We start from the raw sequence: 5,338 nt of genomic DNA, 5'->3' as shown, positions 1-5,338 counted from the left end.
CGTTGGTGACTGTCTGGTCCATAATGCTTCCTAGGTTAAATGGAAATCCAGTTGACATTCTGTAGTTAACTCTGAAGTCTGCAACAAGGGCCATGCTACCTCTTTGGCATAGTGCAGCTCTTGAATGAGCATAGGGTCAGCTTCCTCTCTTGTCAAGAGCTGAAGAACAGTAGCCCTTATGAAAACTGCATTAAAAAGTTTTTCAATGTAATTCAGAACAAACTAGCTGGATTTGTGAACAAAGTTTCCTCAACTTCTAAGCATCTGGATTGTCACATGGAGTTTGGGGGCACCAACATCACTAAAGATTCCATGCAGTTACCTACTTCAGTCATAGAGAAGGTGCTGGGGATGTGAATTGGTTTAGGGCATATTGAGATATTCATGCATCTGTACCTTGTAGTCAGAAAATACAGTTCCTAATGCTCAATTAAGGCAGGGGTGTTGGGAAGAGGAGGGGGATGTGGATAGGTTTTGGTTACTGAAGGGGAAAAAAATTGCAGCCAGTCACTGGACTGTGGTGATTAACAGACTCCAGGAGATGGGGTAGGGGATGTGCATGCAAGATTGGTCCTAAAAATTTGTCATAGTTGTCATAGCGACAGTAGTTTAGGGGATGTAGAGGAGAAAAATCTACAGTATGCACTTTTCCTGGTGTAGATGTATGGCTGATGAGGGTGGGAATAACCAGAGTTTGCCTGCATGCTAAATGGCTCATAACACTGCTGGTGATGCTAGGCGCATCAGGTGGAGGTATTTGACCAGTCTTTTTTATCAAAAGAAAGTGAATGATATGCTTCCACTGTCATAAATACTTTCCACCACATGGTTAAATAGGAGTGCTACTACCTGGAGATAAACATCTGCATGTTAGCACACAGAAGTAATTTATGTGCATGAATCCTTAAAGGCTAACTTTAATTTCAAGAAAACGGGAAATTCCAGAACATGGAGAGTGAATGTGCCAGCATTCAGGAGGAGCAAATGAGCTGAGTGGGTAATGAAGCTGATGAGCAAGATGTTCATCCTCAGGAAAGCAGTGGGAAAGCTGAGCTGGGCTTCGTTAAAGCAGAGTTAATGTCAGGCGACGCAGTCTAATAGAGCATAGATCTTGTCAAAACCTAGCCTTGCCCTTGCCATTACAGATCTAGCTGATAATGGCAAAGACGAGTAGCTTAGTAAACTCTCCTTTGGCTTCAGATGGTTATTTATAGTTGTAAACTACAGCAGAAAAGGAAAAAAGGCTCAGTCCTGGTGTTTTCTGAAGGCTCTGCCTCAAGTCAAATGAATTGCAAAATTCCCTCTTTAGAGGGAAGTTTAAAAAATGGTGAGTTGTGATACAAAAAAAAAAAAAAAAAGAAAAAAAGAAAAAAGTTACATCAATATATGCCTGATTACCTTCACAGCAACTCCATAAAGAAAACTTAGATTCTGTCTGTGAGAACACACCGGTTTGACGCAGTCTTCATTTCACTGGCTTCTGACCTGAGGGTGAGGAAAAAAAAAAAAAAAAAAAAAGCTCAATTTCTGGGTCTGCAGGTTGAGGCACTGGAAGCAGTCCAAGCGAGATCCATTTGGGAAGCGGTGCGATAACGGCGCCTCGATTCTCTAGGAAGAAGGCTTTGAGGGCCCCGCAGCTGGCCATGGGGGGCTGCGGGTTGTCAGCGGCCTCTGACACAGGCCTGGGGGCTCCACAGGACCCCCGTGGGAGGTGTTTGGGATGTCTGTGAGCAGTGTCAGTAAGTTCAGCTGTCTGGGTTTGGCTGCCACCTGGCTTAGGATTTGAGGCAGCTGGAAGAGTTAAAATAGGCTTTGCAAGTTTCCACTCTCCTTCTGAAACAAGCTTTGCCTGTTTTAAAATAAAAGAGGCTTAATAAATTCATTCTCAGGGAAATGCTGCCTTGACGGCAGTTCCTCAAGCCAGCAAGGTCTCCTGAAGGAAGCCAGTTCAGCACAGCTAAGTCCTGAGGAGACTCGAGCCAGAGAAGAGCGTGTAAGAAGAGGTCAGACTGGTTACGGCACAAGGAAATTGCTTGTTCCTTGTGAATTTGGTGATTCAGAAGGCAAGCTTGAGACGTAAGACATGCTCTGGCTGCCTGAAGTTACACTGAGTTAGCACATAACCTTATGAACTCGTGCTTGAGATTTGCACTTTTTTCTGAAGCATCTTAGCCTGATCCCTTTTGGAAATAATTACAGATCAGCTAGAAAACAAGCAGCTTTTCTAGCTGAGCCCAAAGGCACAAGCTGTGGATTAGGCAGACTAGGGGGGAGGCTGGCTTCTCCCACGGGTTACGTTCCCCAAAGTCTTGGAGTCACTGAACTTCACCCAGTCCCATGGGTCCTAATGGCCACCAACAGGGTGCAGTCAGATTTTGGAGACCATGGAGATTGCCTCTTGCAAAGCATCTCTCAGCAAGCTTTCTGTAATGTGTAACAAACAAACAAACAAATAAACGTGCTGCATTCATGCTTCTTCACTGTCTACCCCTTCCTGGGAGGAGCTGATTTCGTGTCCAGCTCTGACACCATAGCTGTGACCTGTGTGCAGGAGAGCTGCTTTCCCCAGGTAGGTCGTGGCCATACCGCTAACAGCAGGCAGGGATTTTTCCATGCGCTCACACTGCTGTCCTAAATACCTCCAGCCTCTCGTAGGCCAGGGACAATAAGCGCTGTAAGTCACTCAGGTTTGACAAGCATTCAAAGGAAGGGAAAATAACTAGCAAAGTCACTCTGTGCTGTTAATGAAGCATTCTGTGAATGAAGGCTGAGCTGTTTGCCCAGTGCCAGCTTTGTTTCCAGACCAGCTCTCCTCTCTGCTCGTTCATCTCGCTATTACACAAGTGAGCGCGTGCTCCACCCAGCAGCGCTCGCCTCTTGCACAAGCTTCATTACCCTCTGGTTTTTACCGTGGGAATCCGGACGCCTTGTGGGGATGCCAAACCAGGTGAATAAAACCCAGCGAGAGCGTGCTCTGGTTGCAAGAGCTCATACCAACCTTCCTGCTAACAGTCCTGGGCTGAAAACAACAACAACAAAAAAACAACTAACAAAACCCTATTAGCAATTTTTCCTTTCCGAAATAAGCTGTCTGCAGCAATACTGTGCCCTCTCACTGGCTCATCCCTTCCTCTCTTCCTGCCCCCAGCTCTTGCAAGTTAGCATCACCGATACCGGACCCGGCCCAGCTTAAGGAGAGGGCTGAAGGGAAGCAGGATGGAAAGGAATTTGCTCATTACGCAATATGGCCCAAAGGAAAATCTCTCTACCTATAGACTTATATAGATATGCATGATAATAACTTGCCCCTGCTTGGGGCAGGAACTGAACAGCATAACATGATACTGCTGATGAAAAGAAGGGCCACTGGTCTTTCTATTCCTTGCGAGCTGATAACCTGATGGTTTTACAAAGCAAATGCACCCCTGCAGTTGTTGAGTCCACGCTCTCCCACCTTTTAGGGGAAAGGAAGGACTTTCTGCTGTGTTTTAGCATTTACGTCTGTTTAGCCAACAGGGGGAAGTTCACACCTGTGGGCAGAAATAGTGTTTCTGGGGTCGGGGAGCAGAAGCATAAGCTGGCCACGTGCAGCCTCTTCACCGGGGAAAACCGGTGCATAGGTTGAGGGAAAGACTGCGAAATGTTCTCCCCCCCACTCCCTTTTTTTCTTTTTAATTTCACCCAATTATGCAGTCTTCCTTCTTCCTTTCTACACGCCTGGCTTAAGGCACATTTGGAAGTCTTTGATTTGCCTGGACAGAAAGAAGAGGGCTGGGTACAAAATTAGTGTCAGAGCCACTAACAATGAGAACACCTAAGGTGGGAGATGGGCTATAACTTGTTTGGAGAGTCAGAGCACTCTCTGTAAAGGTCATGTAGTGCTGCTGCACACGAGTGAATAGTTCAAGGCATTTTGATGCAGAGAAAAACCAATTAAGATATAACCAGTGCTGACATTCCCCTGAGCTGTTTCATCTCTTACCGCTTCAAAAAAAGCAGGGAACAACAAATTATGTCCTTTCAATCTCAGATTTATATAGGATGAATTGTTGCTTAGCCTATGAAAAGATCAAAAAAAGAGATCTTTGAAGAAAGATTGCCTACAAAGGACTCTGGACTATTATTATAACCAAAAAAAAAAAAAAGCTTAATAAGCGCCATTCAGGTCAAAATACAGGCAAGCACAGTGTGTGCAACAAAGTGCTAGCAAGGGTTGCTTGCCCAGGCGTTTTGCAGCTGACATTAGGAGGGGAAATCATGGAGCTGGGCTCTCCAGCAGCAGCAGCACAGGGCTTCGGGTGCATTTGTCTGCAGCTGCTGGCTTGGTAGAGCTCACCAGGCTGGAAAGTCGTGTGGTTGTGGAGGCGGCTGGGCTGTTATCGGGAGCTCCTGCCTCAGGAGAACAGGTGATGGAACCCTCCCTCCTGCCGCCCCGGGCTGTGCTGGGGGCAATGCGCTGCCTCCTCTTGTGAGGCCTGGAGAAGGCCCCTCCGCAGGGGTCATCAGCATGGGGTGAGCACAGTTCCCATAATCGAGCAGCGTGGGCACTGAGCCTGCCTGGGCTCTCCTGGCCTCCCCCAGGAGCCAGCACTAGCTTTGGAGCCTAGGGATGGAGAGCAAAAGGCAAAGCTGCAGCTGGCACCCCCGGGGCTCGTGGGGGGCAGCACTCCCTGCTCCCACCTCCCTATTAGTGAGGCCAAGTGTTAATTTTAAGTGGTGCTCGCTGCTTGAGGATGAGGATGTGGCAGGGATGGCAGTAGCCCACCGTGGGCGATGTTGACAATGCTGCCCCAAAGCCTTGCTCTCCATCAACCTGCATCCCCATCCTCCTCCTGCAGCACAGGGAGCTGTTGGGCAGGAGGAGGAGGATGGGGAGGAGGAAGAAGAGGAGGAGGAGGCTGCCCAGCCTCCTTTTCCCACCAGCCAGCCAGACCAGTGCACAGGGGTTTGCCAGCACCTTCCCAACCCAGAGCCTGCTTTCAAAGTGAGCCCTGATGAGGCTGTCGGATGGAGGCAAAGCAAACAGACGCCGTAATTGCGCTGCGCGCTGTCTCATCTCCGCGGCGAGTTGCAAAATGTGCCGCCTACCTCCCTCGTCAGCTGGGCTTTAATTGGCTTTAATGAAGAGGCAATTACGCGATTTCAATTTTTAATTAAAGGGGGCGGTGGGGCAGGGAAAGGGGGGACTGGCCCCCTGTGAGTGTGGCCCCATGGTGATGCCATTGTGTGCGGTGGGACATGTGGGGTGGGGGGGTCAAACCTAGCCCTTCGGTGTGAGCATCTGGGGGGCTTGGGGGGCCTGGCAGGAGCAGATAGAAGCTGTCTGCCCCCCGGCCAT

Source organism: Oxyura jamaicensis, chromosome 5 (assembly GCF_011077185.1).
Source record: "Oxyura jamaicensis isolate SHBP4307 breed ruddy duck chromosome 5, BPBGC_Ojam_1.0, whole genome shotgun sequence".
Taxonomy (NCBI): domain Eukaryota; kingdom Metazoa; phylum Chordata; class Aves; order Anseriformes; family Anatidae; genus Oxyura; species Oxyura jamaicensis.
This window is presented reverse-complemented; position numbering follows the sequence as displayed.